Source organism: Entelurus aequoreus, linkage group LG05 (assembly GCF_033978785.1).
Source record: "Entelurus aequoreus isolate RoL-2023_Sb linkage group LG05, RoL_Eaeq_v1.1, whole genome shotgun sequence".
Classification (NCBI taxonomy): Eukaryota; Metazoa; Chordata; class Actinopteri; order Syngnathiformes; family Syngnathidae; genus Entelurus; species Entelurus aequoreus.
In genome coordinates this window covers 73,091,532-73,116,602 of record NC_084735.1, presented here as the reverse complement: position 1 = coordinate 73,116,602, position 25,071 = coordinate 73,091,532, and the positions used below count along the sequence as shown (strand labels likewise).

The window sequence follows — 25,071 nt, the reverse complement described above, 5'->3', positions numbered from 1 at the left end:
GATAAACTATGTCTGTGAGGAACTCGCATGGCTGCAGTTTGTGTGTCCCCAAGATGCAAGAACCAGGAGGAGGTTGTGCAGGTAAGATGATTTTAATTAACATAAACAGAAAATAAAGCAGTCTTGCAGAATTGTTCCAAACATAGAAGTCTATCATCGAGCACTGAAGAGTGCTCGAGAGAAAACATAAATAGACATATGCTGATTGGCAGCAGGTGTGGACCGGCTGCCAATCAACGGCAGGTGAAGAGAAAACAGTGCTCCGCGGAACAGGAAATTTAACAAAATAAGAGCACTGACCGGAAGTAATACAAAAACCAAGGAGACAAACAGAAAGGAAGTGACCGATCGTCACAATGTCTTCTTGAAGTACACAGGGGTGTGGTGCGTTCAAAACGGCTTGGTTTTCGCAGTTTCCAGCGCTACTATTTTAAACTGGAATACCTGTGTAAGCAAATAATTTTTGCAAATAATTTTACTAAATAATATAAATATCCAATTAATATGTTCAAAACATCCAAACATACGAACACAAAACACATTTTATAGTCAACAAAAAAAGTTTCAAACAAAATTGTATTTTGGTACTTTCTTTAATCCCATAGTGTTTCTCACTCTCTTTATCAAAGTGTTTGTACTCACAACCTTCTTTTGCCCTATTGTTGCATATTTTGCAACTGTACTCAAAAAAGCCTGAAGTGTTACACGGGCAAATGGACTAGTGCGGGGGTCGGCAACCCGCGGCTCTAGAGCCGCATGCGGCTCTTTAGCGCCACCCTAGTGGCTCTCTGGAGATTTTTCAAAAATGTATGAAGAATGGAAAAAGATGAGGGGGAAAAAAATCTATTTTTTTGTTTTAGTATGGTTTCTGTAGGAGGACAAACATGACACAAACCTCCCTAATTGTTATAAATCACACTGTTTATGTTAAATATGCTTCACTCATTCGAGTATTTGGCGAGCTCCGTTTTGTCCTACTTATTTTGGCGGTCCTTGAACTCACCGTATAGTTTGTTTACATGTATACATTTCTCCGACTTTCTAGGACGTGTTTTATGCCACTTTTTCTGTCTCATTTTGTCCACCACACTTTTAACGTTGTGCACAAAGGTGAGTTTTGTTGATGTTATTGACTTGTGTGGAGTGCTAATCAGACATATTTGGTCACTGCATGACTGCAAGCTAATCGATGCTAACATGCTATTTAGGCTAGCGATATGTACATATTGCATCATTATGCCTCATTTGTAGCTATATTTGAGCTCATTTAGTTTCCTTTAAGTCATCTTAATTAAATTTATATCTCATGACACATGGCTTTTAATTTTTTTGCGGCTCCAGACAGATTTTTTTTTGTATTTTTGGTCCAATATGGCTCTTTCAACATTTTGGGTTGCCGACCCCTGGACTAGTGAAACACCTGAGAAGGCCTACAAAAACCAGGGCTACCTTTTTGTGAATGATGCTGTTATGATTGACAGAGGGAGTTGACGGCACAGACACCAGGGGGCAGTAAAGCTCTATGATTTATTATATATATATATATATATATATAGACAATATATATATACAATAATAAAACAAGACTAACACAACTATAGAATGGTGTGTGTGACAAAACCCAAGAGTGTGTGTGTGTGTGTGTGTGTGTGTGTGTGTGTGGCTATGTGTATGGTTAGCTGAAGTGTGTGTTACCAAGTGTTGAGTAGAGCGAGAGGAGGGACAAAGCAGGAGGGCAGTCCGTGAGCAGGCAAGCAGTGGAGGGCAGGAGAGAAGCGACAAGGTCCGTGTCCAGGCGAGGGTCGAGGATCGAGGAAGGCAGTCCAAATCCACAGTGGAACGACAGGAGATCACAACGGGTAACACTCGGGTGGGAGGACAACAAGGACATCAGACACGGAGGGAAAACGCGGAGAGAAACAGAGAGCATACAGCTTGTGTCGGCTTACGGTACACCATAGAGAACTAAGTTCCCGCGAGGATCCTAGGGTCCACTGGTCCTTATACCGCTCGCCCTCATCAGTCCCAGGTGTGCAGATTACTGATCGCCCACAGCCTTACCGGCATGTGGGCGTGACACAGACCCGGCTGCCGGGGAAAAGCGGGTTCGAGCCCGCGCCGTGACAGATGTTGTCCATAGATATCAGGTCCAACAGATGTCATTGTCATTTTAACAACTACAAGTGACAAAAGCAAAACATGCTGCAAACAGAATTCACTTTTTTCTCTCTCTCGTTGCCCTCAGTCTCCTCTTGGATAAAAGATGCCTTCCGGTGCATTAAACACGTTGTTTTCCAGCGCTACTATTTTAAACTGGAACACCCGCCTACCTAAAAGCGACGCACGCTACGTAAAGCGAACGGAATGAACTGCGCTCATAAATATGCAACATACTGTAGCAGGGAACGCGTGCCTCTTGCTGGAATGTATTCATATATCCCTGCCTGGAGAAATTTGTCACACTTTATTTCCCGTTTTCTCAGTTGAAATGAAAAGGAAAAAAACAAAATAGGCGGCTCCGCCTCTCCCTCCCTCTCGATTTTAGAGGCTTGACTGACAGCAGCAATCTCATTTACACAGCCTAAATGCCGTTTGCATGCGCCTCGAGGGGGGGGGGGGGACTGCATTTTTTTTTTTTCATTTTCATAATTTTATGATGATGAAACCTTCAATTTCTGCAGGAATTATTGTTTCGGCCTCATATCACATTAAAGTGTCCGTCTAACTGCGCTTTAGATGTCATGCCAATGCTCCTGTTATAGCTCTGCTTGGTTCCTCCCATGGGACGCAATAATAACAATCTATTTCCTTCCTTCCATGTTTGTGTGGCCTGAATATGAAATAGGGCAGACTGCATACTTGAGATCTAAAAAGTTGGCCTGATGGGAAAAAAAAACAAACCCAAAAGAGAAACAATATAAATCTGCAAAATCAATGTTTATTTCAAGGTGCGGTGCAGGGAATTGAGGTCCGCGTGTGACCAAAAATATAGAATAACTCAATTATGCCAAAGACTTGAGAGATGGGATTGCCGAGGAGAGGGTGAGCTGTTTGTGTGTGTGTGTGTGTGTGTGTGTGTGTGTGTGTGTGTGTGTGTGTGTGTGTGTGTATGTGTGTGTGTGTGTGTGTGTGTGTGTGTGTGTGTGTGTGTGTGTGTGACTCCACTTGACATTTTCACAATAGAAAAATACGATTAGGGCCAAAGTCAGTGCCAGGCCAAATGCAGCAATAATCCATAATTGCAAGCTTCTCTGAATGATAGCTTTCTATGAGAAATATCCTATTTTCTTGTCATTTTCTTGCAGGTTCAGGCTAAATCCTTCATGCACTGCACATGTTTGTACATGAGGTCGTGTGCCTGTGCAGCTAACTCTTTCTAAATGATATTATTCTGTAGGACTGCAAAATACAAAAAAGTGGGGGCCAAAGGAAGTTTCGAGCGCCTGCATTTTGACAAAGAAGGTGAGAAACGGTTTTAAATTGAAAGTCCCCTAGTAATTCCACATTTCCCAGGACTTTTTTTCACATTTGAAATGAGCGGGCAATTTTCAAACGTCCACATTTCCGACAATTTTTTTTTTTTAACCAGTTCGAAAGTAAAAATGTTAGTTGATTGCTAGCATGCTACTGTTAGCATGCAAACATGCTAACAAATTCCAAAGCTATTTTTGCAGGTATATACTTAATAGTCATTTATTTTTGTACTTGTACTGTTTGCATGCTAGTTTTTTTGCAAACCTTGCTGATATAGAACTCAGTGTTAGATATTTTAGTACTTGACGCATGCTAGCTGTTAGCATACTAACATTAGCATGCTAGCTTTTTTGGCTAATTTTGGAGATATACACCTGCGAGTCATATATTTTGGTACTTGACACACATTAACTGTTAACATGCCAACAATAGCATGTTATCTTTTTTTTTGTAATTTTTGAGGGTATTGCCCTTTGCGTCATTTATTTTGGTCCTTGATGCATGCTTACTGTTAGCATGTTAACATTAGCATGTTAGCTTTTTTTGAAGGTATGCGCCTCAGAGTCATATATTTTGGTGCTTTACGCATGCTAACTGTTAAATCATATTTTTTGTTACTTGACACTATCTGGCTAGCACGCAAACTATTTGCATTTCAGTTCAGCTTTGGCATTTTTTTGGCTAATTTTGCAGATATACACCTCAGAGCCATATATTTTGGTACTTGACACACATTACTGGTTAACATGCCAACAATAGCATGTTAGCTTTTTTTGTTATTTTTGAGGGTATGCACCTTGGCATCATATATTTTGGTACTTGATGCATGCTTACTGTTAGCATATTAACATTAAAATGTTAGCTTTTCCAGCTTTCTTTGAAGGTATGCGCCTCAGAGTCATATATTTTGGTGCTTGATGCATGCTAACTGTTATATCGTATTTTTTGTTACTTGACGCTATCTGGTTAGCACGCTAACTGTTTGCATTTCAGTTTATCTTTGCCGCTTTTTTGGCTAATTTTGCAGATATACACCTCAGGGTTATACATTTTGGTACTTGACATATATTAACCGTTAACATGCCAACAATAGTATGTTAGCTTTTTTTTGTGTTATTTTTGAGGGTATGCACCTTGGCATCATATATTTTGGTCCTTAATGCATGCTTACTGTTAGCATATTAACGTTAAAATGTTCGCTTTTTCAGCTTTCTTTGAAGGTATGCGCCTCAGAGTCATATATTTTGGTGCTTGATGCATGCTAACTGTTATATCGTATTTTTTGTTACTTGACGCTATCTGGTTAGCACGCTAACTGTTTGCATTTCAGTTTATCTTTGCCGCTTTTTTGGCTAATTTTGCAGATATACACCTGAGAGTCATATATTTTGGTACTTGACACACATTAACTGTTAACATGCCAACAATAGTATGTTAGCTTTTTTTTTGTAATTTTTGAGGGTATGCGCCTAGGCGTCATTTATTGTGGTCCTTGATGCATGCTTACTGTTAGCCTGTTAACATTAGCATGTTAGCTTTTTTTGAAGGTATGTGCCTCAGAGTCATATATTTTGGTGCTTGACGCATGCTAACTGTTAAATTATATTTTTTGTTACTTGACGCTATCTGGCTAGCATGCTAACTGTTAACATTTCAGTTCAGCTTTGGCGCTTTTTTGGCTAATTTTGCAGATATACACCTGAGAGTCATATATTTTGGTACTTGACACACATTAACTGTTAACATGCCAACAATAGTATGTTAGCTTTTTTTTTGTAATTTTTGAGGGTATGCAGCTTGGCATCATATATTTTGGTCCTTAATGCATGCTTACTGTTAGCATATTAACGTTAAAATGTTCGCTTTTTCAGCTTTCTTTGAAGGTATGCGCCTCAGAGTCATATATTTTGGTGCTTGACGCATGCTAACTGTTAAATCATATTTTTTGTTACTTGATGCTATCTGGCTAGCACGCTAACTGTTTGCATTTCAGTTCAGCTTTGGCGCTTTTTTGGCTAATTTTGCAGATATACACCTGAGAGTCATATATTTTGGTACTTGACACACATTAACTGTTAACATGCCAACAATAGCATGTTAGCTTTTTTTTGGTAATTTTTGAGGGTATGCGCCTAGGCGTCATTTATTGTGGTCCTTGATGCATGCTTACTGTTAGCATGTTAACATTAGCATGTTAGCTTTTTTTGAAGGTATGCGCCTCAGAGTCATATATTTTGGTGCTTGACGCATGCTAACTGTTAAATCATATTTTTTGTTACTTGACGCTATCTGGCCAGCACGCTAACTGTTTGCATTTCAGTTCAGCTTTGGCATTTTTTTGGCTAATTTTGCATGTATACACCTCAGAGCCATATATTTTGGTACTTGACACACATTACCGGTTAACATGCCAACAATAGCATGTTAGCTTTTTTTGTTATTTTTGAGGGTATGCACCTTGGCATCATATATTTTGGTACTTGATGCATGCTTACTGTTAGCATATTAACATTAAAATGTTAGCTTTTCCAGCTTTCTTTGAAGGTATGCGCCTCAGAGTCATATATTTTGGTGCTTGATGCATGCTAACTGTTATATCGTATTTTTTGTTACTTGACGCTATCTGGTTAGCACGCTAACTGTTTGCATTTCAGTTTATCTTTGCCGCTTTTTTGGCTAATTTTGCAGATATACACTTCAGGGTTGTACATTTTGGTACTTGACATACATTAACTGTTAACATGCCAACAATAGCATGTTAGCTTTTTTTTTGTGTTATTTTTGAGGGTATGCACCTTGGCATCATATATTTTGGTCCTTAATGCATGCTTACTGTTAGCATATTAACATTAAAATGTGCGCTTTTTCAGCTTTCTTGGAAGGTATGCGCCTCAGAGTCATATATTTTGGTGCTTGACGCATGCTAACTGTTAAATCATATTTTTTGTTACTTGATGCTATCTGGTTAGCACGCTAACTGTTTGCATTTCAGTTCAGCTTTGGCGCTTTTTTGGCTAATTTTGCAGATATACACCTGAGAGTCATATATTTTGGTACTTGACACACATTAACTGTTAACATGCCAACAATAGCATGTTAGCTGTTTTTTTGTAATTTTTGAGGGTATGCGCCTAGGCGTCATTTATTGTGGTCCTTGATGCATGCTTACTGTTAGCAGATTGACATTAGCATGTTAGCTTTTTTTGAAGGTATGTGTCTCAGAGTCATATATTTTGGTGCTTGACGCATGCTAACTGTTAAATTATATTTTTTGTTACTTGACGCTATCTGGCTAGCATGCTAACTGTTAACATTTCAGTTCAGCTTTGGCGCTTTTTTGGCTAATTTTCGCAGATATACACCTGAGAGTCATATATTTTGGTACTTGACACACATTAACTGTTCACATGCCCACAATAGCATGTTAGCCTTTTTTTGTTATTTTTGAGGGTATGTACCTTGGCGTCATATATTTTGGACCTTGATGCATGCTTACTGTTAGCATGTTAGCTTTTTTTGAAGGCATGCACCTCAGAGTCATATATTTTGGTGCTTGACAAACTGTTAAATCATATGTTTTTGTTCCGCTATCTGGCTAGCATGCTAACTGTTAGCATTTCAGTTCAGCTTTGGCGTTTCAGCATTCACACGCAATTTTTATTTTTTTTCTAGTTACATTTGCAATATATTTTATATGTTTATATCCATACAATTCGGTCTATGTCCGACCTACTGGAACAGAATGCTAACAAAAACAAGTTCTTCCACACATTAGTTAGCTCGCTATTAAGCGGAATTATGCAAAAACTACACCGCTACTTCACATTCTGCATACAGGTGGCACTGCGAACATAAATATTTGAATGTGAAATGTAGTGTTTGCATTCTAATGTCCTCACCCGCCTTGAAATTGTCAACTTGTGTACATTTTTATGCATCAGTGGCGTGACAGAGACACGTTGTCGCGATGTAAGCATGACGTGCTAAAGATCAAGTCACACACCTCGACGCTGTTGGCAAATGCCGCATCGCCACACGCTAACATGCGCCGTCAAATTAATTAACCTCCTTCCTCGTGCTGCACTTGTTACTGTAAGCCGCTAAATTAAAGCATGCATAATTACACCAACATAAAGCTGCCGGGTTTGACTGGGGCTTCAGACGATTGCAGGATAAAGGTCCTCTCGGATTAAACTTCATCGTTCACACCATCAGCGCGAGCGTGTGGTTTGTCCTCCCCCGAGGCGATAAACATTAAACAATTGTAGACAGTTGGGGTTAATTGCCCAACAGAGGGGTCAAAGCAATTATTGACATACACGTGACGGGTGAAGAGGTCAAAACGTGAACATTTGTGGCCTAAGGCGGGTGAGGCGGGTTGGACCGTACATGCAATCTCAATTCATAAATCAAAATTGTATTGCAGTAACTACAGTAAATCGGCACTTTGACAGATACTAAAAAGTACCGATTCACGTCAAATTCAATGGTACCGTATTTCCAGGTTTGTGCAGGCGAGTACTTGGCGAGCAAATATTTGTAGTAGTGTTGTCCAGATACCAATATTTTGGTACCGGTAGCAAAATTATTCCGATACTTTTCAGTACTTTTTGACACTTTTCAAAAAAAGGCATTATTGGCTTTATTTTAACAAACAAATCTTAGGGTACATTAAACATATGTTTCTTATTGCAAGTTTGTCCTTAAATAAAATAGTGAACATACAAGACAACTTGTCTTTTAGTAGTAAATAAACATACAAATCCTCCAAATTTAGCTGCTGACATATGCAGTAACATATTGTGTCATTTTCCATTCTATTATTTTGTCAAAATTATTAAGGACAAGTGGTAAAAAATGAATTATTAATCTACTTGTTCATTTACTGTTAATATCTGCTTACTTTCTCTTTTAACATGTTCTATCTACACTTCTGTTAAAATGTAATAATCACTTATTCTTCTGTTGTTTGGATGCTTTACATTAGTTTTGGATGATACCACAAATGTGGGTATCAATCCGATACCAAGTCGTTACAGGGGCATACATTGGTCATATTCAAAGTCCCCATGTGTCCAGGGACATATTTCCTGGGTTTATAAAAATAATATACATTTTAAAAAAACAAAAGAAGATGTTGTGAGGCAAAAAATATCAACATAATCATAGTAGTATCGACGAGATACGCTACTGTACTTGGTATCATTACAGTGGATCCAGATCCACCAATGTCATTTACATTTTGACGCTGGTGAGCTACGGTGTGTAGTGAAGCATGTTTAGTTATTCCTCGTCCTACAGGGATGATACTTGTAAGAAACATACTTTATTTGTCACCATGGAGACAAGGATTAGTGATTTAGAAGTAGCTAAATCACTGTGTGTATATATATGTATATATTTATGTATGTATGTATATAGGATTTATTTATATACAAACGTATAATATACATATGATTTACTTATTTATTTGTGCGTGTGTGTGTGTGTGTGTGTGTGTGTGTGTGTGTGTGTGTGTGTGTGTGTGTGTGTGTGTGTGTGTGTGTGTGTGTGTGTGTGTGTATAAACTCCCCTTAAGAGCAGGGAAACTTGCAAAACAGGCTTGTAGGAATGATAGCCTCTGTGTTTTTTCCTGACCTAACGAATATATGTATATCAGTGACGTGCGGTGAGGTTCATGGCTGGTGAGGCACTGACTTCATCACAGTCAGATTTACAAACATATGAACCTTAAAGAGTATCTTATTCACCATTTGATTGGCAGCAGTTAACGGGCTATGTTTAAAAGCTCATACCAGCATTCTTCCCTGCTTGGCACTCAGCATCAAGGGTTGAAATTGGGGGTTAAATCACCAAAAATTATTCCCGGGCGCGGCGCCGTTGCTGCCCACTGCTCCCCTCACCTCCCAGGGGGTGAACAAGGGGATGGGTCAAATGCAGAGGACACATTTCATTACACCTAGTGTGTGTGTGACAATCATTGGTACTTTAACTTAACTTTAACTTTACACATACAAACTGTAGCACACAAAAAAGCACATTTAATTAAAAAAAACTTTATTATGGTCTTATCTTTACTTATAAATGAAGTCCATGCGCCGCTGTTGTGCTGGATTAATGCACCCCAGCCGTAGAATGCACCCCCTGACGGGAGTGTTGTATCAACTAAAGCCCATACTTAAACTTAGCACGTGCAAGATTGAATCTATTTAAAAAAGTTATTTAATAAGAAGCCAAAAAGTGCAAAAACAATAATGTTCGTGTTGGAGGAGTTGTGAATGAATGAAATATGAAATCCGTGCTGCAGTCTGCAGGTGTACCTAATGTTGTGGCCCTGCAGTCATTCACAACTCCTCCAACACGAACATTATTGTTTTTGCACTTTTTGGCTTCTTATTAAGTAACTTTTTTAAATAGATTCAATCTTGCACGTGGAAAATTTAAGTGTGGGCTTTAGTTGATATAACACTCCCGTCAGGGGGTGCATTGTACGGCGGGGGTGCATTCTCTACCACCAGGAGGCGGGATTACTGCGAGCCTCAGCCAGTGCGTCTTTTGCAGCCGTTTTATGATTGCTCAGCACAAGAAATACTTACACACATAAAGTTGTTGACAAAATACATTGTACATTATATACCTCAGCTAACTAAACTATGGAAATGTATAATATAATTCATATAGCAACACGGTCTCACTGCACAGCAGGCCAGCAGTTAGCCGAGTCCGCAATCCATGTTGAGGCACAACGCAGTGACGTGCCTCAACTGGCTGCTGATCACCGCACCGTCTCTTCTCAGTATTTGAACGGCAAATGTGAAAATTCAGCGATTTTGAATAAAAATAATCTAAAACAGGTGAAGTTAAATGGAAAATAACTTTATAGTATAATCACTGGATACATATAACAATTTAATTATTTTTTTTTCTTTTTAAATTTTCTTTCTTTCCATGATGGCACGTGAGGCCCCGCCTCACCTGCCTCCACTGACTACACGTCACTGATGTATATATATACATACATACATACAAACAATGTATATACAATTTATATATTTATACAGTTCTACTTATATAGATATTAAATATATGTGTAATGTAGTTATATTAACATCTAAATAAATTTGGTATAGAAATCACTACACTAACTTCAGATTTTTTAAAAATTATTTAATACAACTGTGTGTGCTGTGTCAGAGTGATCTGTGATCACATGTACACAGCTGCTTTTACATGTAATCTGCGATCGCAGTGCATTAAGTCTGCATATTCATTGCATACCAAATTGAAGAGGGAAGTTTGTCAAACATGTAAAAAAAACATTACAAACTCCGATAAAGTCACATTTTCGAGGGTAATCGCAAACACGTTGTTATATGGACACACACACACACACACACACACAACGGCACTGTTTTTGCCACACAGCAGAGCATTGATTGAGATGTAACAACTATCTTTTGTACCAAAATAACACTTCAGTTTGCAGTGATTAAAGCAAGCTACAACAGACTGAACAGTCTTTAACTGCAACTTTAACACACACACACACACACACACACACACCCACACACACACACACACACACACACACACACACACACACACACACACACACACACACACACACACACACACACACACACACACACACACACACACACACACGTCAGACCCTGACGACAATGCAATATGAAGTGTAAACAATAAAACGTTGAATATTGTATGTGGAAGTTTGACTCCTACCTTGTTTACTTCCCTGACGACCTCATTAAAGTTTTGTAATCAATCAGAAATATCAAAGCAGCTAAAATGCGCCAAACCTGGATACGATTGGCAAGAGTGTTTTGCATGTATTACCCATCATGCACTAGACCTGTCCAATCCAAGTCTAAGATTGAATCTGACCAATCTAAGTCGAAGACTAGATCTGACCAATCTGAGACTAGATCTGACCAGTCTAAGTCTAAGAATAGATCTAACCTATCTAGGTCTATGAATATGAATTGATGATGTCTACTGAGGTATTGGCACCAGCCGCTGGACTAAATCTGACCAATCTAAATCTAAGACAAGATCTGACCAATCTAAGTCTAAGACTAGACCTGACCAATCTAAGACTAGAACTGACCAGTCTAAAACTAAATCTGACCAGTCTAAGACTAAATCTGACCAGTCTAAGACTAGATCTGACCAGTCTAAGACTAGAATTGACCAGTCTAAGACTAAATCTGACCAGTCTAAGACTAGATCTGACCAGTCTAAGACTAGAGCTGACCAATCTAAGACTAGAACTGACCAGTCTAAGACTAAAGCTGACCAGTGACTAGATCTGACCAATCTAAGATTAGATCTGACCAATCTAAGACTAGAATTGACCAGTCTAAGACTAAATCTGACCAGTCTAAGACTAGATCTGACCAGTCTAAGACTAGAATTGACCAGTCTAAGACTAAATCTGACCAGTCTAAGACTAGATCTGACCAGTCTAAGACTAGAGCTGACCAATCTAAGACTAGAACTGACCAGTCTAAGACTAAAGCTGACCAGTGACTAGATCTGACCAATCTAAGATTAGATCTGACCAATCTAAGACTAGAATTGACCAGTGTAAGACTAAATCTGACCAGTCTAAGACTAGATCTGACCAGTCTAAGACTAGAATTGACCAGTCTAAGACTAAATCTGACCAGTCTAAGACTAGATCTGACCAGTCTAAGACTAGAGCTGACCAATCTAAGACTAGAACTGACCAGTCTAAGACTAAAGCTGACCAGTGACTAGATCTGACCAATCTTAGATTAGATCTGACCAATCTAAGACTAGAATTGACCAGTCTAAGACTAAATCTGACCAGTCTAAGACTAGATCTGACCAGTCTAAGACTAGAACTGACCAATCTAAGAATAGAACTGACCAGTCTAAGACTAAAGCTGACCAGTGATTAGATCTGACCAGTCTAAAACTAGATCTGACCAATCTAAGTCTACGAGCATGAACCGATGAAGCCTACTAGGATGAGAGGCGGAACGTCTTCTAAGACAAACCAAACCGTTTAGTTGCGATCGTCTGAATGCCCTGAGATCGCGATTCTTAGTTTTCACGATTCTTAATCGATTCCAAAAACTCCAAAATTAATTAATTAATTAATTTAGTTTTTAATCTGTCCTGTCCAGGCCCTAAGGCAAATCATTTAATTGATGTAGATGCCCATATCTGCTGTACAGATTTACTTAAGAAAAGAGAAGTGTGGGATACTTCTCCTGTTGACTTATTTGTATCTGACTTTATTAAATGTTTGAGTCAAATTAGATTAAACAAAACTAGTTTTCTTTTAAATAATATGGACATTCATCAGAGCTTTTTGTTTTTTTTATGGAGGAATGTAGTTAATCAAAGAACTGGCACCAAATGTTATTTAAAAAGTATTGCTTTTCAATCGAGAATCAATTCTGAATCGAATCTTTACCCCCGAGAACCGAATCGATTGGAATTGTGTGGTGCCCCAAGATTCACAGCCTTACTTATTAATGATGAAAACATATATTAATCTGTGATTAACCATGATTCATTTTGAGTTGACTATGAACAACGTGATTAATCGCAATTAAACATTTTAATGGTTTGACAGCCCTAATTTAAACACAACGTTGTCTGAGCAACTAAACCTTTCAGTTGTGCACATTGAACCTACAGGTGGTTAATATGAAGATATACTGTATATTGTCTATTTTTTTAATCAAAACTTGGTTAAAACTATTATTGTTTTATTATCACAATACCTTATTGATAATGATTAACTTAATCATTTTGGTCACTACAACCATGATATTAAATGTTTGTATCAATACATCCATAAACATGCCCATCCCTACTTATAACCTCACAACTTTTTTTCACCTAGTTACATTTTTTTCGTCACATTAGGGAATTTTGCTCGGAAATGTACTACTACTACTTTTTTCACATAACATTCCGATGAAAGTAAACGTGTTCTTGTTACGTTTACATTGTCAGGCTGAAGTTCCTATGTTCTTATTGTTATAAGTTATGTTGTACTTTGTGATGTGGGTTCAAGTTAACTTTTGAAAAGTCCAAACCTGTCAGGTTTTCCCCTGAAGAGACAATTCGTCACAAACATTTTTTATCCGTCAATCCAAAGGTTAGCGGTGGGTGAAGGTGGGCGTCGGCGACACAAGATGCTACCCGCCTGCCACCATGGATCAGACTTCCCCTTCACGCTGCATTTCTAATTACGGGACGAGGCGGAGAGCAGGTGAGGACACAGGAAGAGAGGGACGACCGGAGACAAATGTCCTGTCACGGTAAAAGGTTCGACCTCCTTTTAATTAATTGAGAAAGATAAGGCAGCTGAAGTGCTTTAAATAGAGACTTCAGTCATTTCAATGCAACATGACTAATTGTGTTCATTAGCAGAACATACACCTTTGGAACATTGGTCTTTCTTCTTTCTGTGCAACACGCACACAATCATAGAATTACAAGAACGATGTTTTACTCATTTCATTACGAGAATGAAGTTGAAATATCGAAGTTAAAAGTCAACTAAATATGTAACAATAATTGTTGACACTTCGAATCAGGGCTTTACGTTTCTGTAGGAATTTTGATACTACATCATTAAAATTATGACTTATTTACTACTTTTTTTACTCACAATATTATAATATTGTTCTCGTAATTTACAAAGTAATTATTACATATTTAAGTTACAATTTTATTTCTGCAACAATAAAAAAAATGTTTTAATATATATATATATATATATATATATATATATATATATATATATATATATATATATATATATATATATATATATATATATATATATATATATATATATATATATATATATATATATATATTTATATAATGTATTTTATTCTATTATTAACTTATTTTTTGGAATTTTAAAAATGTATTGTCATAACAATATGGCTTTTTCCCCATAACATGAAAATGTTATGGGGAACTTATCTTTTTTCAATATGAATTTTTTTCTGATAGCAATTTTTTTTGTTTATTTACGGATTTTTTTTAATACAAATGTTCTAAATGTTTGATATACAGTACATCCATGCATCCATTTTCTACCGTTTGTCCCTTTCGGGGTACAGTTTTTCTTAATAAAAAAAAAAAAGTTGTATTTTACAACATTTTCTTCGCAACTTTACAACTTTTTCGTAATCTTGAAAATGTATTGTCATAACATTGCATTTTTTTTCTCGTAATATTGCAACTTTGCTGTACAACTTGACAATTCTTTTGTAATTTGATCAATTTGTTGTTATGACATTGCAACTGTTTTAGTGCATTTTATTATCACAACTTTTTTATAGAGTAATTTTCAACTTTACTCTTGTAACATTTCGTTTAACATTACGAATCAATTCTTGTAACACTACAATTTTATTCTCTTAACAACTTTTTCTTTAATTTTTACTAAACAACATAGCTCTTTTCCCTCGTAATGTCAAAATATTATTCTTGCAAATTATTTTTCAATATACATTTTTAACGCTTTTTTAGTAATATAATAAACTTTATTCCAATTATACCACATTATTTTTTATTATTCTCTCATATTTCACAACATTTAATTCGCAACTTTACAACTTTTTTTTGTAATCGAGCCAATTTATACTCAGAACATTACCTCTTTATTTTGTTATTATTATAATAATTATTTATTATTAATTTTATTAATGCTTTTATTTAACTTCTTGTAAAAAAATGTTTTCCTCGCGTTGCCTTGTTACGACTTTGCTCTCGCAACCTGACTATTGCTTTTGTTCTCTTAATATCGCAACTATTTTGCTACATTATTAAAATGTAATATTTAAACTTTCTTCACTATAATTTTCTGCTTTTATCAGCTATGTGTAAACATTTCACATCTATTTTCCTAGCATTACAACTTTTTTCTAGTAATTTCCGAATTTATTCTCGCAACTTTTAACTTTTTAAAGTTTTATTCCGGTAACGTTATAAAGTCTGTCACAATATATTAGTTTTTGTAATTTAACCAAAAACAAATGTGTTCTCATATTGTGACTGTTTTTTGCAACTTTACAACATTTTTGTATTATAATAAACTGACTCTCATAATTTCACAACTAGTTTGCCATATTATAACAACTTTTTGTTCTTTTTACATTATTTTCGCAACTTTACACTTTTTATGATATACAGTATAACATATTTGATTTAATAACATTACGACTTTTTCAGCATAGCATTTACATTTTTTTCCCGTATCTTTGACTTCTTTTCTTTTTTTGTTGTTGTTGTTTTAGCGCAACTTTTTTGCATTGGAACTTTTTTCTGCCATTTTGGAATTCCCCTAATGTTAAAACAATTAATGACACCAAAGTGCAATGTAATGAGTAAAATGTTCATAATTTTGTTGCAGATATTGTTGATTTAGTATTTTTTACCTAAATCCTTACCAAATATATATATATATATATATATATATATATATATATATATATATATATACATATATATATATATATATATATATATATATATATATATATATATATATATATATATATATATATATATATATATATATATATATACATATATATATATATATATATATATATATATATATATATATATATATATATATATATATATATATATATATATATATATATATATATATATATACATTTTTTTTTTTAATGTTGTAGGATCGACCTCATATTTTTGTGTTTAACTAACACAATTCTGTTTTGTTTATAATACTTCATAAAATATTCACGTTTTTTTTATTAGTGTTTTTCTATTTTTGGGGGCCATGTTTTGATATTTTTGTGTCACTGGGTATTTTCCTAATAATCCGTGTCTTGATGCGTGGGTGACAAATTTCCGTTGCGAGTATCAAATCTATCTGTCATCTCAGCGATGCAGACTGTTGAAAATAAAAAGTGACACACAGCCAGGTGTGTTTTTAATGCCTGACGGTGATAAAATACAGACTAAAGGCATCTCTCATCTTTTATGTTATCTACTCCTCATGTATCTCACATACTGTACATATACATATATACATACAGTATATACATACATTATATACACATACCAATTCAAAAGGATGAGGCAGTTTGTCAAGCCATTGAAGAAGAAGGTGTCTCCAAACCTTTGACTCCTACTGTTTGTTCGTGTGATTGTAGCTCAATAGTGACGGCCGTCTGCGGGAACAATGGAAGCCTTTTTTTTTTGGGAGACGGTGAGAATGAGGCCTAATTGAAGGAAACATCATCCATCATTCGCCCACTGGAGCTTTGACGCTTCCACTGTAAGAAGCATCTTACTTTTTTTCCTTTACAAGTGTATTCTTTCTGTTGCATTTATTTGCCAGCACTTAAATTAAAAAGGAATTTCAAGGTTGAAGCGTCAAAGAAGGACAGGCGGTTTTATCCTGAGGGTCTAAGAAGCTGCATCAACATCGAGGTAGGATGTTCATGAATTTTTTTGTAAATGTTGTCATTGGAGTTACGCTGTGGTAAACATGTTTTGAATATTTTGTATTATTTACAAATATTTATTTTGAAATTTAATTGGGCTTTCAATATTATGTACAAAATAATAAGTACAGTTATTAAACAATATATTTTCAAGGTAAGACACTCATGACTTATTCTTTTGCTTTAATATGTGTTTAAAAAGTGATTGCGTGTAAAACATATTTTATTACAAATGTTTCTTTTTTAAACATTTGCATACGTTTTTTTTTACTATTATTATCATTACTATTATTACTATTATTATTATTATTATTATTATTGTGTTTAAAATTTTATCATCACAATATAAATTTTTTTTAAATTGATTTGTATTTTTAATTTAATTATTCTTATTTATAATTTGTTATTATTGTTCATATTATTGTTATTATGGGAAGTAATATACTTAATATTTTCATAGAAAGCGGCTCATGGCTTTTTTGTGAAAGCTTTGTTAAAAAAAAAAGTAGAAATAAGTAAATCAATATAAAAATAAGTAAAATAATAGTTTTTCCCTGTCCTTGCTTTACGATGTGTTAAGAATTTACTGGGGGTAAACCATATTTTATCGTCAGAGTTGTATTTATTAAAAATTTTTTTACAAATATTTTTTTATCCATAGGTTTTCTTTTTATGTTTTAGAATTATTAAGATTAAAGTACCAATGATTTAACGTATTAAGCATTTGTAATAGGCTCACGTAAACACATTATTTTATTTCGTAGTCTCCTGAAATCTTAATGTAAATAATAAAGAACCTTAAATGTGAAAAAAGGTCAGCATCAATCCATTATTGTATTGCAAAAATAATGTATTTAGCTAATGCTAAAATACAATCAACTATACAGAGTGGCAGACATAGACCGTCTGATGACGAAAAGATGTATAATTGTGTTATATAGTGTCTAATATATATATATATATATATATATATATATATATATATATATATATATATATATATATATATATATATATATATATATATTTTTATGTATTAGAATTATTAACATGTATATATATATATATATATATATATATTATAATTTCTCTATTATGTTAAATAATTATTTTATAATAATTTTATAATAATAACAACCTGTCGTGTCAATGTTTGCATTTGAATACAAGGGACATAATAGAACTGGATAGCACAGGAACTAAAAAGGACAAATATGAGGATTTACCCGGTAAAAGGGGGGGTTGACAGCCATGCTTTTAATATTTAGAAAATATGATAACCAAAAAAATTGTATTTCACAAATTACATGTGAAGTTATAACATGTGTAATTACTTACAGTGTGGGTCAAGTTGCATCATTTGTCAAACCCCCAAAAAATCCCCTCCTTGGCTAAAGTGATAAGAAGAATAACCTAAGAGACACAGTTGGAGGGGAGGCACAAGGGTAAGTCAGAAGATGAATGGCTGCCAAAAGACAGGTGAAACTAATTAAAGAAAAGGGACAAGAATAAAAACAAAGAAAGTAAAATAATGAAAGTCCACAAATCCCCAAGACAGAAAGGTCTTAAATGACGGTTTGGACATCTCTGTGTATTCCTGACCCGCATGAATCTCGTGTCATTATTCAAATTCATGCAGGCCGTCAGGTTACACAACAAACATGGCCTCCGCTGCCCACCTCATACATTACACGTTATCTGGGCCGGTGGAAGAAGGCGCACGCCGCCGCCATCGCTCCGGAGCTGCCAACTATTTATTCAGGAACGGAGCTTTTTTGCTATCGAGGTCAAACAGCCTCTACGTTGACTTCACTGCAGAGTCATTTACTTCCTTGAGCTCGCGGGGGAAAGATGATAGAGAAAAAAAGGAGTAAACAGGCGAATGCAGGCGTACTTTGTTTTTAGTATCTTGCATAAAGACATTCAGCCAGGCAGGCAGGCGGGCGGGGGAGAACTGATGTCCTAACTCCACTTGGTGAACTCTACAGCTTAAAATACAAATCTTGATTCATCACCTTACTAAGACGTTATTGACGGTTGTGTTTACTTTATTGCTTTTAAAATTTAAATTTTAGCACTTTTTTGTGACATCTACAGAGCCCCTAAAGGAGGGGTCACCAACCTTTTTGAAAGCAAGAGCTACTTCTTGGGTAGTGATTAATGCGAAGTGCTACCAGTTTGATACACACTTAAATAAATTGCCAGAAATAGCCAATTTGCTCAATTTACCTTTAACTCTATGTTATTATTAATAATTAATGATATTTACACTTAATTGAACAGTTTAAATGAGGAGAAAACACGAAAAAAATGACAATTAAATTTTGAAACATAGTTTATCTTCAATTTCGACTCTTTAAAATTCAAAATTCAACCGAAAAAAAGAAGAGAAAAACTTAAAAAAATAATTTATGGAACATCATTAGTAATTTTTCCTGATTAAGATTAATTTTAGAATTTTGATGACATGTTTTAAATAGGTTAAAATCCAATCTACACTTTGTTAGAATATATAACAAATTGGACCAAGCTATATTTCTAACAAAGACAAATCATTATTTTTTCTAGATTTTCCAGAACAAATTTTTTTAAATAAATTCAAAAGACATTGAAATAAGATTTAAATTTGATTCTAAAGATTTTCTAGATTTGCCAGAATAATTTTTTTGAATTTTAATCATAATAAGTTTGAAGAAATATTTCACAAATATTCTTCGTCAACAAAACAGAAGCTAAAATGAAGAATTAAATTAAAAAATGTATTTATTATTCTTTACAATAATAAAAAATTTTTTTTACTTGAACATTGATTTAAATTGTCAGGAAAGAAGAGGAAGGAATTTAAAAGGTAAAAAGGTATGTGTTTAAAAATCCTAAAATCATTTTAAAGGTTGTATTTTTTCTCTAAAATGGTCTATCTGAAAGTTATAGGAAGCAAAGTAAAAGAATTAATGAATTCATTTAAACAAGTGAAGACCAAGTCTTTAAAATATTTTCTTGGATTTTCAAATTCTATTTGAGTTTTGTCTCTCTTAGAATTAAAAATGTCGGGTAAAGTGAGACCAGCTTGCTAGTAAATAAATACAATTTAAAAAATAGAGGCAGCTCACTGGTAAGTGCTGCTATTTGAGCTATTTTTAGAACAGGCCGGCGGGCTACTCATCTGGTCCTTACGGGCTACCTGGTGCCCGCGGGCACCACGTTGGTGACCCCTGCCCTAAAGGGACATGGCAATTTTTTTGTTTTAGACATGTATCTCGTGCGCATGAGAAAGTATCTCGTGGCCACGAGAAATTTTTTATAAAAAAAAACTTTTTTTTTTAATAAAAAGTTTCTCCCTTTTTTTTTTAATAAAAAGTTTCTCCCTTTTTTTTTTTAATAAAAAGTTTCTCGTGCGCGCGAGAAACTTTCTCGTGGCCACAAGATACTTTCTCGTGGCCACGAGAAAGCATTGGATGCGTGCTCATGGTTTGAGGTGTGTGTTAAAATGGCAGTTTAGGAGTTAATTTGGTTGTATTTCCAACTAGGACTTTCCCCCATGTGTGTTGTGGCAAAATGTGAATGCTTGATTAGTAGGTGTGAGACAAACACTTTATCTTCCTGGTTATTGTAACGCTACGTGTTTGACATTATTTAAGACTTTATCATGCCCGGGAAAGGACAGTTTTCCTCTTCTGTGGCTGTGGGGGGTGGGCGTGGCTTGCGGACCTGCAGCGAAGCGGAGTGTGTCAGTTAGTCCCATGTTGATGTGATAAAACTTCTTTCTTGTTTGGAAGATACACACACAATTGTAACTGTTATTTCTTCCTGCACATAATAAATATGTACAACGTGTTTGGATGTATTCATTTATATAACATTGTCATTAAATGTAATATTGCCTGACAAAAACTGATTCGACGTAATATTTTGATATTTACACATCGCATATTTACACATGCGCATCTGACTAGAATACCCTTATGTGCATTACATATCAACATCAAGTACCTACTGTACTGTTTACTTGTTGAAATACCCTTTTTAGAGCAAATATCTACCCATATAATTTATGTGTATATATAATATAATATATATATATATATATATATATATATACACACACAGTATATACACGCACACACACACATATACATGTATACTGTATAGGAAGAAACACACATACATATATACAGTATACATATATACACACAAACACTAAATTTGACATGCAAAATAACTACTATTTTTAAGAACAAGTTACAGTAATATATAATATATATATATAGGTGACATCATACGCAAATACGGTGTTAGCTTTCACTGTTATGCTGATGACACTCAACTCTACATGCCCCTAAAGCTGACCAACTCGCCGGATTGTAGTCAGCTGGAGGCGTGTCTTAATGAAATTAAACAATGGATGTCCGCTAACTTTTTGCAACTCAACGCTAAGAAAACGGAAATGCTGATTATCGGTCCTGCTAGACACCGACATCTATTTAATAATACCACCTTAACATTTGACAACCAAACAATTACACAAGGCGACTCGGTAAAGAATCTGGGTATTATCTTCGACCCAACTCTCTCATTTGAGTCACACATTAAGAGTGTTACTAAAACGGCATTCTTTCATCTCCGTAATATCGCTAAAATTCGTTCCATTTTGTCCACAAGCGACGCTGAGATCATTATCCATGCGTTCGTTACGTCTCGTCTCGATTACTGTAACATATTATTTTCGGGCCTCCCTATGTCTAGCATTAAAAGATTACAGTTGGTACAAAATGCGGCTGCTAGACTTTTGACAAAAACAAGAAAGTTTGATCATATTACGCCTATACTGGCTCACTTGCACTGGCTTCCTGTGCACCTAAGATGCGACTTTAAGGTTTTACTACTTACGTATAAAATACTACACGGTCAAGCTCCTGCCTATCTTGCCGATTGTATTGTACCATATGTCCCGGCAAGAAATCTGCGTTCAAAGAACTCCGGCTTATTAGTGATTCCCAGAGCCCAAAAAAAGTCTGCGGGCTATAGAGCGTTTTCTATTCGGGCTCCAATACTATGGAATGCCCTCCCAGTAAAAGTTAGAGATGCTACCTCAGTAGAAGTATTTAAGTCCCATCTTAAAACTCATTTGTATACTCTAGCATTTAAATAGACTCCCTTTTTAGACCAGTTGATCTGCCGTTTCTTTTCTTTTCTTTTCTTTTCTTTTCTGATCTGCTCCCCTCTCCCTTATGGAGAGGGAGTCGCACGGGTCCGGTGGCCACGGATGAAGTGCTGGCTGTCCAGAGTCGGGACCCGGGGTGGACCGCTAACCTGTGCATCGGTTGGGGACATCTCTACGCTGCTGACCCATCTCCGCTCGGGATGGTTTCCTGCTGGCCCCACTATGGACTGGACTCTCGCTGATGTGCTGGCCCCACTGTGGACTGGACTTTCACAATATTATGTCAAACCCACTCGACATCCATTGCTTTCGGTCTCCCCTAGAGGGGGGGGTTACCCACATATGCGGTCCTCTCCAAGGTTTCTCAGAGTCATTCACATTGACGTCCCACTGGGGTGAGTTTTTCCTTGCCCGTATGTGGGCTCTGTACCGAGGATGTCGCTGTGGCTTGTGCAGCCCTTTGAGACACTTGTGATTTAGGGCTATATATATAAACATTGATTGATTGATTGATATATATATATATATATATATATATATATATATATATATATATATATATATATATATATATATATATATATATATATATATATATATATATATATATATATATATATATATATATATATATATATATATATATATATATATATATATATATATACACATATAAATTATATGGGTAGATATTTGCTTCAAAAAGGGTATTTCTACAAGTAAAAAGTACAGTAGGTACTTGATTTATATACAGTATATGTAATGCTAATAAGAGTATTCTATTAGGATATGCAGGGATAAGATGTGTCAAAATATTACTAGAAATACAATTTTGGCAGCAACAAAGTGGCCATTTGGGTAGATATTTGCTCTAAAAAGGGTATTTCAACAAGTAAACAGTACAGTAGGTACTTGATGTTAATGCACATAAGGGTATTCTAGTCAGATGCGCATGTGTAAATATGCGATGTGTAAATATCAAAATATTACGTCAAATCACTTTTTGTCAGGCAATATTGCATTTAATGACAATTTTACATAAATTAATACATCCAAACACGTTGTACATATTTATTATGTGCAGGAAGAAATAACAGTTACAATTGTGTGTGTATCTTCCAAACAAGAAAGAAGTTTTATCACATCAACATCGGACTAACTGGCACACTTCGCTTTGCTGCAGGTCCGCAAGCCACGCCCACCCCCCACAGCCACAGAAGAGGAAAACTGTCCTTTCCCGGGCATGATAAAGTCTTAAATAATGTCAAACACGTAGCGTTACAATAACCAGGAAGATAAAGTGTTTGTCTCACACCTACTAATCAAGCATTCACATTTTGCCACAACACACATGGGGGAAAGTCCTAGTTGGAAATACAACCAAATTAACTCCTAAACTGCCATTTTAACACACACCTCAAACCATGAGCACGCATCCAATGCTTTCTCGTGGCCACGAGAAAGTTTCTCGTGCGCATGAGAAACTTTTTATAAAAAAGTAGACATCACTTTATTTTTGTGAAATTCTGTTTTATAGTCATTTCTTTATCTAAATGTTACCACTTAATTCTCGTGTCTTTACGACCTTTTGCAGGTGTATTATTACAAAGTTATTCGCATAACATTATGATTGATTTCTGTTTCCATAGCAGCGCACATCCGACTTCCAGTGTGTTCCTACTTCTCTGCCAATCCACAGGTACCACCCCGGACTTCCACGCTATGTTGAAGAGACGTGTCAGCCACAACATCCAGAGCCTTGAGGTATTCGGGGCGGATCTCGTCCTCTCCAGGGGCCTTGCCACTGGGCAGTTTTTTGATTACATCAGCAACTTTGGCTCCAATGATGGACTATGTCTGTGTTTGTGACCTCAGACTCTACCTCCTCTACGGAGGGTGTGTCTGTAGGATTAAGGAGATCCTCAAAATATTCCTTCCACCGCCCAACTATATCCCCAGTAGTGGAGCCATCCTCGGGGAAGAGACGGGAGGACAACAGTGTGACAAGAACTAAATCATCCAGACTAGAGATACATTTTATCATTATGTTTATCTTACCTAAAAATACATATATTTATTAATTTAAGAAAAAAAAACTAAATACATTTTTACTATATTTTGCTAAAAACATCAAAATTAATTTTATTTTTATTTGTATTTTTTCTGACTCCTTATTACATCCAGCCATAGAATTATACATTAAAATAAACATATTTGAAATAATTAATTTTAAATGATCATAATAATTCATTTAAAATGACCATATTTAATTATTAAAATAATTGCTTGTTAGGACGGCGTGGCGAAGTTGGTAGAGTGGCTGTGCCAGCAATCGGAGTGTTGCTGGTTACTGGGGTTCAATTCCCACCTTCTACCTTCCTAGTCACGTCCGTTGTGTCCTTGGGCAAGACACTTCACCCTTTGCCTCTGATGGCTGCTGGTTAGCGCCTTGCATGGCAGCTCCCGCCATCAGTGTGTGAATGTGTGTGTGAATGGGTGAATGTGGAAATAGTGTCAAAGCGCTTTGAGTACCTTGAAGGTAGAAAAGCGCTATACAAGTATAACCCATTTATCATTTATCAACAACTTTAGCATTTTATTCATTACATTTTGAAGCTCTCAGAAGCCAAGTTATGTTATATTCCTTAAGATTTATTTATGCAAGTTTGAAGTATCAATTATCTAAACACAGTTTTGTTTGCATATTTTCAGGATGTAGATATATATATATATATATATATATATATATATATATATATATATATATATATATATATATATATATATATATATATATATATATATATATATATATATATATATATATATATATATATGAAATACTTGACTTGGTGAATTCTAGCTGTAAATATACACTTTTCAGGATATATATATATATATATATATATATATATATATATATATATATATATA

The 25,071-nt window shown here is 35.3% G+C and overlaps 1 long non-coding RNA gene across 1 annotated transcript; it reads left to right on the top strand.

Moving 5' to 3' along the window:
• LOC133649835 (uncharacterized) lies at window positions 1–24,089 on the top strand. Its single transcript, XR_009826157.1, has 5 exons — window positions 1–81; window positions 13,634–13,747; window positions 16,683–16,807; window positions 16,897–16,962; window positions 23,837–24,089. It is a non-coding gene; the product is annotated as an uncharacterized LOC133649835 (long non-coding RNA).
• Window positions 24,090–25,071: the final 982 nt, after the last annotated feature.